The sequence below is a fragment of the Bos grunniens genome, chromosome 22 (genome assembly GCF_055505025.1).
Source record: "Bos grunniens cultivar Pamir isolate PY7600 chromosome 22, Bosgru_T2T1.0, whole genome shotgun sequence".
NCBI lineage: Eukaryota > Metazoa > Chordata > Mammalia > Artiodactyla > Bovidae > Bos > Bos grunniens.
In genome coordinates this window covers 1,603,669-1,614,015 of record NC_141186.1, presented here as the reverse complement: position 1 = coordinate 1,614,015, position 10,347 = coordinate 1,603,669, and the positions used below count along the sequence as shown (strand labels likewise).

The following is a 10,347-nucleotide window of genomic DNA, read 5'->3' as shown; positions in this document are numbered from 1 at the left end:
ATTCTTGCCTTGAGAACCCCATGATAGTATGAAAAGGCAAAAAGATAGGACACTGAAAGATGAACTCCCCAGGTTGGTAGGTGCCCAATATGCTACTGGAGATCAGTAGAGAAATAACTCCAGAAAGAATGAAGAGATGGAGCCAAAGCAAAAACAACACCCAATTGTGGATGTGACTGGTGATAGAAGCAAGGTCCAATGCTATAAAGAGCAATATTGCATAGGAACCTTGAATGTTATATTGATGACTCAAGGCAAATTGGAAGTGATCAAACAGGAGATGGCAAGAGTGAATTTTGACATTTTAGGAATCAGAAAACCAAAATGGACTAGAATGGGTGAATTTAACTCAGATGACCATTATATCTACTACTAAATGGGTGAATTTAACTCACATGACCATTATTACAAGAATCCCTTAGGAGAAATGGAGTAGCCATCATAGTCAACAAAAGACTCCAAAATGCAGTACTTGGATGCAATCTCAAAAATGAAAGGATGATCTCTGTTCGTTTACAAGGCAAAGCATTCAATATCATGGTAATTCAAGTCTATGCCTTGACCAGTAATGCTGAAGAAGCTTAAGTTGAATGGTTCTATGAAGACCTACAAGACCTTTTAGAACTAACACCCCAAAAAGATGTCCTTTTCATTATAGGGGACTGGAATGCAAAAGTAGGAAGTCAAGAAACACCCAGGGTAACAGGTGTTTGGTTTGGAGTACATAATGAAGCAAGGGTAAGGCTAATAGAGTTTTGCCAAGAGAACACACTGGTCATAGAAAGCGCCCTCTTCCAACAATACAAGAGAAGACTCTACACATGGACATCATCAGATGGCCAACACCGAAATCAGATTGATTATATTCTTTGCAGCCAAAGATGGAGAAGTTCTATACAGTCAGCAAAAACAAGACCAGGAGCTGACTGTGGCTCCGATCATGAACTCCTTATTGCCAAATTCAGACTTAAGTTGAAGAAAGAAGGGAAAACCACTAGATGATTCAGGTATGACCTAAAACAAATCCTTTACAATTATACAGTGGAAGTGAGAAATAGATTTAGGGGCCTAGATCTGATAGACAGAGTCCCTGATGAATTATGGATAGAAGTTTGTACATTGTCCAGGAGAGAGGGATCAAGACCATCCCCGAGAAAAAGGAATGCAAAAAGGCAAAATCATTGTCTGAAGAGGCCTTACAAATAGCTGTGAAAAGAAGAGAACTGAAAAGCAAAGGAGAAAAGGAAAGATGTACCCATTTGAACGCAGATTTCCAAAGAAAGGCAGTGAGATAAGAAAGCCTTCCTCAGCGATCAGTGTAACAATAAAATCGAAAAGACTAGAGCTCTCTTCAAGAAAATTAGAGATAACAAGGGAACATTTCATACAAAGATGGGTACAATGAAAGACAGAAAAGGCATGGACCAAACAGAAGCAGAAGATATTAAGGAGAGGTGGCAAGAATACACAGAAGAACTATACAAGAAAGATCTTCACGACCCAGATCATCACAATGGTGTGATCCCCAACCTAGAGCCAGACATCCTGGAATGCAAAGTCACGTGGGCATCAGGAAACATCACTGTGAACAAAGCTAGTGGAGGTGATGGAATTCCCGATGAGCTATTTCAATTTTCTTTTTTTTTACTTTTATTTGCATTTATTTTTTGCGGCATTTATTCCCGGGCCATAAGTGTTTGTTTCTTCAGTTTCTTCCGGGATATCTTTTTCTTCTCTGCAACCTCCTTTTCTGGTTTAGGAACAATCTGTTCTTTTTCAGTAAGGATCATCTCAATGTGGCAGGGAGAGCTCCTGTAGGGGCTGATCCGACCGTGAGCTCTGTAAGTCCTATGCTGCATCTTGGGGGCTTTGTTCACTTGGATGTGCTCAATGACCAGAGAATCTACATCTAAGCCCTTAAGATCAGCATTACTCTCTGCATTTTTGAGCATATGTAGTAAAAATTCAGCACTCTTTCTGGGCCACTGACCCTGCGTCCAGCCCCACTGTTTGGCCTGTGCACACCTACCAGCTCCACCGTTGTAACGACAGAATGGCACACATTGCTTCTTTAAAGTGACATCCTTCAGATACTTGGTGGCTTTTCGGATATGCATACTCTTCATGGCCTGGGCAGTTTCATGAGTGTTCTTAAAGTGAATACGAAGATTTTAACATCTTGATTTGCATGATTTTGTGGGGTTTTCTGGGTCAAGTGAATAGCGCACCATTTTTAGGGGTCACCTCAGGCCGCTTACCTGAAAAGCTATTTCAAATTTTAAAAGATGATGCTGTGAAAGTGCTGCACTCAATATGCCAGCAAATTTGGAAAACTCAGCCGTGGCCACAGGACTGGAAAAGGTCAGTTTTCATTCCAACCCCAAAGAAAGGCAATGCCAAAGAATGCGCAAACTGCCACACAATTGCACTCATCTCACACACTAGCAAAATAATGCTCAAAATTCTGCAAGCCAGGCTTCAGCAATACGTGAACCGTGAACTTCCAGATGTTCAAGCTGGTTTTAGAGAAGGCAGAGGAACCAGAGATCAAATTGCCAATGTCTGCTGGGTCACTATTATAGTAAATGCTGTAATAACAATAGCACTTACTTAGCATTCACTATGCTCTACACCAGTACTGTACAGGGACAAACTCCCTGGGCCCTAGCGAGAGCGTGAGCGGTGGTAGTGGCAGTAGTAACAGTGTAGTGGTAGTAGAAGCAGCACATCCTTTCTCAGAAGAGAAAGTCAAGAGGTTAAATAATCTGCTGAAAGTCACAGCTAGTAGTGGTGTCAGGATTCAAACCCTAGTGGTTTAGTTCCTGGGATTCTAAATATTACTTTTAATACTATAGGTCCTCTATTCAAGTGATATGCTCATTAATTAATTCAAATGTGCATGGATCTCTCCTTTAAAAACATTCAGAGAAAAGATTAACAATTAAATTATGTATTTATTGTCTTTGACATTAAGCAATAGATGTTCCTCTAGACAAGGCTGACAATTTCATTTGTATTTGAGTAAGAATTGCTGACAAGCCCATTTAAAGTCCTAGGAAAAGTGTGTTTATCAGATTGAACTGTTTCCTAAATCAGTTAGCAATCACATGCATGTAGTCATTTACTGTCTAGCTCAGTTGCCCTAAGCCACACATTCATTTTAATCCATGAATAATGTAGTGATGATTCATTGACAGCTATTTACCAGTTCCTATCACTTTCAGACTAGCTATTTTTAAGTGATTCCAAATAGAACACGTCTGAAAGTAAGACAATGCAAAGAGAAAGGAGACATTTCACTTTTATTTTAGGGTGGATGACATAAATCAGGATGATTTAGTCATAACCAATTACTCTATGTTACCTGGAACGTCCCTTGATGAACTATGGTGCCATCTCTATCTTTAATACATATCCACTATTCAGCCATTTCTCACCACTTCTGGACTCAAATCCCTAGCTCTGAACCTGGATCTTGGTCCACACCAACATCACGCCATGCCTGGACTTCAGCAATAGCCCCTAGCATGTCTCCCAGGTTTCTAGCCCTGTATTATTCTCAATATGGAAGCCAGAATGGTCCTTAGAAAATATAAAACATAATTTTCTGCAGAAAATGTACATTCTCTTTCTCAACAGGTCATCCAGTTTCCCGCATGTCTCTGCCTTTATGTCCTCCCAGTCACCTCCTCACTTACTCCACTCTGACCTTTTTAGCGTCTTGTCACTAAAATATGCCAGTGCTACCTCACCACTTATGCCCCTAACATAAAAGACCCCCTGGCCTGAATGTATGGAATGCATATCCTCCAACATCCTACATAATTTATGTATTTCCTTATTTCTTGTTCACTGTTTATTATCTGCATGCCTGATTAGAACACCAGCTCAAAGCAAGCACAGATTGTTTTCTGCTCCTTTTGAACAAAACAGAACAGTATCTGGCAAACTGTAGGTACTCAGTAAATGTTTACAGAGGGAACAAGTGGGTGAATGAATGATTTAATGCTAATAGCTAAGCTACGCTTCTGATTGAACATGAACATTCTCTTTAATCAGTATCTGCACAAGAGGATGATCACCAATAATGAACTGGCATTCAGAATCAGAATTTTTAGCTTTAAAGGAGGTTAAAATTCAATGCACTAATCTGTTGTGCTATTACACATCATGCAGACTGAAAAACTCCATCATACACTCATGAGAAAAAGAGAGCAAGAAACACCAACAATGTGTTAGTGCTATTATGAAAGTTATTCTCAGCTTGTGGACTCTCTGAAGGGGATTCGGAGGATTCCCTGATTCCCCCAGTTTCCCTGGAATACACTTTGAGAATCAGTAGACAGATTGTAGTCTCTTTCTTCTCTTGTGGCTAATAAAAATAAAATATTATTGATGCATAATTTTCTTTCAAATATATTCTCTTTCTTTTCTTTGGTAGCCAGTGTGATAGAAAAACTTAAAAGAAGGGATTTCAACCCTTCAACCCATACCTTTCATTCTTCACTTGAGGAAACTGAGAGTTGTTTTACAATTAAAATTAGGATGAGGTTGCCTAATGGAGAAAGAAGTCTTTCAGTAGTCATCGGCAGTCCAGGATTTGACCCTTGCCTTCAAATAATTTTTAATGTAATTGTACAGAGCACTGAGAGTTCTTTGAAAGGTACACTCAGAGAAACCAAATTCAAAAGCAGTAGATTTGTCATTTAAAAATAAAAACTCCTAAAAAAAGGATGTCACTCAATTTCCATTAAAATATTCACCAAAACAAATAAAAGGTTTGCATCATTATTGAAAAGTAAGGCTAATAGTCAACATATAATAAAAACTGGGGGCCATTTTACTAAATAAATAATCACTTAGACCAGATTTTAAAAACACAATTAATGGGTAACATATGTTTTGCTCACTGAGCCAAAGCCATGATGGGGAAGTAGGAGGAGCCCTGGCCAAGCCTGCCCCACTTACCTCAGCTCCCATGGGCTAGCCAGTTAGGGGAACCAAGCCCGCAGCCCTTGAGGCTTCTTTTCGTCTCTGCAAACTACTGTCATAAAAAACCCGCCACCAATATAAACGTAGGAAATTTTTAAAAGAGCAAAATGTTTGAAGATCTTTTAAAACATAAAGAGCCAAAGCAATCTGAGAAGTCGGCAGTGTGTCTAGAGACACATTCTCTTTAGATTATTGGAGCTGATCTGACAGAGGAGGTGAGGGGGTGGGAGGCCAGTGGGGAAAAGGATTCTGGGCAATCCTGCAAAGCTTGCCTTTATCTAAGTGTATCTGGGGGCAGATGGTGCAGGCTAAGCTTGTGGTGGAGCTCTACAGCTGGGACAGAGCCTGGATAACATCCCCCTGTCTCTCTGAACCACAGCCCAACTGCAGTGCCCTTCTCTGCTCAGACCTGAGTGGATCTGCCTACATGCCTTAAGGAATCCTTTGTATGTGGTTAATATTTGCCAGGGCCTCAGCCACACCCAAATGCTCTGTTCAGTTCAGTTCAGTCCAGTTCAGTCGCTCAGCCGTGTCCAACTCTTTGCAACACCATGAATCGCAGCACGCCAGGCCTCCCTGTCCATCACCAACTCCCGGAGTTCACTCAGACTCACGTCCATCGAGTCAGTGATGCCATCCAGCCATCTCATCCTCTGTTGTCCCCTTTTCTTCCTGCCCCCAGTCCCTCCCAGCATCAGAGTCTTTTCCAATGAGTCAACTCTTCGCATGAGGTGGCCAAAGTACTGGAGTTTCAGCTTTAGCATCATTCCTTCCAAAGAAATCCCAGGGCTGATTTCCTTCAGAATGGACTGGTTGGATCTCCTTGCAGTCCAAGGGACTCTCAAGAGTTTTCTCCAACACCACAGTTCAAAAGCATCCATTCTTCAGTGCTCAGCTTTCTTCACAGTCTAACTCCCACATCCATACATGACCACTGGAAAAACCATAGCCTTGACTAGACAGACCTTGGTTGGCAAAGTAATGTCTCTGCTTCTCAATATGCTATCTAGGTTGGTCATAACTTTTCTTCCAAGGAGTAAGTGTCTTTTAATTTCATGGCTGCAGTCACCATCTGCAGTGATTTTGGAGCCCCCCAAAAATAAAGTCTGACACTGTTTCCCCATCTATTTCCCATGAAGTGATGGGACCAGATGCCATGATGTTCATTTTCTGAATGTTGAGTTTTAAGCCAACTTTTTAACTCTCTAACTGTGAACTTCCAGTTGTTCAAGCTGGTTTTAGAAAAGGCAGAGGAACCAGAGACCAAATTGCCAACATCCACTGGATCATCGAAATAGCAAGAGAGTTCCAGAAAAACATCTATTTCTGCTTTATTGACTATGACAAAGCCTTTGACTGTGTGGATCATAATAAAATGTGATCTGGAAAATTCTGAAAGAGATGGGAATACCAGACCACCTGACCTGCCTCTTGAGAAATTTGTATGCAGGTCAGGAAGCAACAGTTAGAACTGGACATAGAACAACAAACTGGTTCCAAATTGGAAAAGGAGTACGTCAAGGCTGTATATTGTCACCCTGCTTATGTAACTTATATGCAGAGTACATCATGAGAAACGCTGGGCTGGAAGAAGCACAAGCTGGAATCAAGATTGCCGGGAGAAATATCAATAACCTCAGATATGCAGATGACACCACCCTTTGGCAGAAAGTGAAGAGAAACTAAAAAGCCTCTTGATGAAGGTGAAAGAGGAGAGTGAAAAAGTTGGCTTAAAACTCAACATTCAGAAAATGAAGATCATAGGATGCTAAAAAGACTAAGTGTATGACAACTATTTAAAAAAAAGGGGGGGGGGTCTGGAAGAGTTTCTCTTTATTCTAGGACAAATAAACCTAAATAATCAACATGTCTGTGTGGACCAGATTAACATTCCTAATAGCTTCCTTTCTGCCACTGCCTGGGCTGCCAGCCCTCCATAAAAGTTCACTGTTGACAAACTCTTTGGCTCTGGAGAACTCTCCAAGCTCTGCCACCCACTTTTAGTTGCTCCCCCATCTGGTTTCTCTGGTTTCTGTCCCAGAGGCTCATAACCAGATGCTCCTCCTTCTTAACCTGTGGTGCTGGGCCCATTTCATCTCGTGACATCTCACATGTCTCTTCCCAGGTGGCTTCATTTGGCTTCATGAACTTTGGTCTGTGAACAAGAAAACCTCATTCTGGGGATTTTCACAGAATTCTTACTGCATCCAACCAAGGTACAGAGCTACAGGCCCCCATTCCTAGGAAGGCAGGACAACACAGAACAAGCCAATAAAGACAACACAGAGGAAGCCAATAAAGACAGAGAGGGGGAACACTGCTTCAGGGCTTAAATGGAAAACTTTCCCTGAAATAAATTTGCTACAGGAAACAGAAGAATATTGTAAAATACACTTGTTCTATACTCTTTTAAAAAAGACAAACTTGAGCTCAGGCAAGATGAGACTGCATGGAAACCAAAATCACAAGAGCCAAACTGAAATGTTTGTTGGAAAAAGAACAGCGAATCTGATACAACAAATCATCCTATTGTTGATGTGAGGAAGGAATTTGAGAAGTGATCCCAGGACATGGAACAAAGGAACGAAAGTGCTGACCAAGGTATTGGAGAGGGAATCACAAAACCAAATCTTGAATAATCAGTCCCCCCAGAGGGCAAAGCCACACAAAAGGAACAGAATAAATAACTCAAGGGAAAAATAAAAGAAATCAATGTGTTCGGGAAGACTCTTTTCCCAATATTTAAAAGAAACTTGAGTCTAGAGATTTAAAAAAACAAACTCACCACATTGTGCATGGATAAGAGTCATCCCTGGAGAGAACTCCTTTCCCACCCCTCTTCCCCTCCTCCTACACACCTCCCCCCAACAATGGAGGCAAACCCAGTTACAAAGCCTGATTCAAATCCACTTCTGCCATGAAGCAATTTCCTGATTTTCTTCACTCTTGCACTGCTCTCTTTAAAGGTTGCAAAGACATTTGATCAGATTCTGTCAGAATTGATTATAACAATGAAAGTTTCTGTGTTAATGTCCTCTAAGAAGCAGATGCCAAGAAGGGATGAAACGTGCAAGTATGTTATGATGGGGAAACACCTGCGGGAGAACGTGGGGAGTAGGTGGGTGGCTGGGAGTGTGGGCCGAAGTGATGTAACTCTTACTCAAACTTAAGGAGAAGGGGAGGGGCAGAAATGTCCCAGAATGTTGTGTGATGCTTGCAAATGTCGGGCTGCTGGGGAGTCTGAGAGCAAACCTTGGCCAGAAGCTTGGTCCAGCGTCTCTCAGGAACCAGCCTCCACCAAGTCATGTGGTGGGAGGGGTGCATGGGAGGTATGTAGATGTGGAAACTCAGCAGCAAACTTGAGAACACGACAACTAAAGCCCTTGGATCAGTCACATGCTCTGTAGTTCGTCTGTCAGATACTGTCTCATGGCCACCATGCTGCTGCTAAGTTGCTTCAGTCATGTCCGACTCTGTGTGACCCCATAGACGGCAGCCCACCAGGCTCCCCTGTCCCTGGAATTCTCCAGGCAAGAACACTGGAGTGGGTTGCCATTTCCTTCCCCAATGCATGAAAGTGAAAAGTAAAAAGTGAAGTTGCTCAGTCGTGTCCGACTCTTGGCAACCCCATGGACTGCAGCCCACCAGGCTCCTCTGTCTATGGGATTTTCCAGGCAAGAGTACTGGAGTGGGGTACCATTGCCTTCTCCGCATGGCCACCGTAGTGGTCAATAAATATGAATTCAGCATTCAGTTATCAAGCAACTAAGCACCAAGTGCCACCCCTAGCACAGAAAAAAGTGTGCATGCTCCAAACACCAAAATGGTAAAGGCTGAATTCTTTCATGTACAGAGTTCAAAATCTAATGAGAAGACAAACATGGAAATCTGCAATTAGTGCATGAAAGTGTGAGTGTAGAGGCATGTCCCAAGTGCTCCAGAAACAATAAACTCTGCCTGCAAAGTAAGATACGCTGTAAAGAATGTCCAAGAATGCACAGAGATTCCATCAGAAGAAAATTGCCTGTTTGATGGGCTCTTATTGTTTATCTCAAATCTCTGTAGCCCCTCCCTAGGGGAGGGGTGTACTCTCCTCACTAATACCAGACTTGACCAGATGGAATGTGAACAGAAATGGCTCAAGGCACTTCTCGGGAAGCTTTAATAGACAGACCTTGGTGTGGCTGACATGCTGTCTGTTTTCTCTGACCAGAAAGCATCCAGAAAGGCAGCCTCATCAGCCTGCATTCCAGAATGAAGATGACATGAATCAGAGCAGCAGCTGTCTTGAAAGGAACACATAGCATGAGTGGGAAATAAGCCATTAAGATGTGTAAGCACAGCAGAACCTAGCACCTTGGCCTGTATCTGATTGATGCAGCGTTGGAGGTGCATTAGAATCCTGTCCTACTCTCCTTTGACATATTTCAGATGTGGTAGATAACCTATAGGCAGTCGAGTCCCAGCTCTTAACTAGGGAGCAGAAATGAACAAATCTGGCTTATAAAGTGTGGATAAGAAGCACTGTAATTATCCAGAGAAGACTCTCTGAGAGCTAATCAATGGCAATGATGGGCAGTGAGGGTAGAGGAAGGGTGGATGTCCGTGACCTGCGGGAGAGAGGACAGTGGGCGGGTAGAGTTGGCACTCCCTCTGCCACAAGGGAGATAGAGGAGCTGAAGAAATAGAAAGTTCCTTCAGGATGTGCATGTGACAGCATTCAGTAAGTTCTTGGAAATATACGTTTGAAGTTCAGATAGTATGCATCTGAGTTGCTGAATTTTAGATAATTTTAATCTTTCCTTTCCCCCAAATGGCCACTGTGAGTTTAGTTCAGTTCAGTCACTCAACTGCATCCGACTCTTTGCGACCCCATGGACTGCAGCATGCCAGGCTTCCCTGTCCATCACCAACTCCCAGAGCTTGCTCAGACTCATGCCCGTCAAGTTGGTGATGCCACCCAACCATCTTATCCTCTGTCATCTCCTTCTCCTCCTGCACTCAGTCTTTCCCAGCATCAGGGTCTTTTCCAATGAGTCAGTTCTTCACTTCAGGTGGCCAAAGTGTTGGAGCTTCAGCTTCAGCATCAGTCCTTTCAATGAATATTTAGGACTGATTTCTTTTAGGACTGACTGGTTGGATCTCTTTGCCATCCAGGGGACTCTCAAGAGTCTTCTCCAACACCACAATTCAAAAGTATCAATTCTTTAGTGTTTAGTTTTCTTTACGGTCCAACTCTCACATCCATATATGACTACTGGGAAAACCATAGTGAGCAAGATGGCAGAGTAGAAGGACACGCACTCATCTTCTCCTGTGAGAACTCCAAAATTGCAACTTGCTGCTGAACAACCA

The 10,347-nt window shown here is 42.4% G+C and overlaps 1 pseudogene across 1 annotated transcript; it reads right to left on the bottom strand.

Moving 5' to 3' along the window:
- Positions 1–1,632: 1,632 nt before the first annotated feature.
- On the bottom strand, positions 1,633–2,261 carry LOC147347922 (large ribosomal subunit protein uL22 pseudogene; annotated as a pseudogene). Its single transcript, XR_015151933.1, has one exon. The product of XR_015151933.1 is annotated as a large ribosomal subunit protein uL22 pseudogene (transcript).
- Between the last annotated feature and the right edge of the window lie 8,086 nt (positions 2,262–10,347).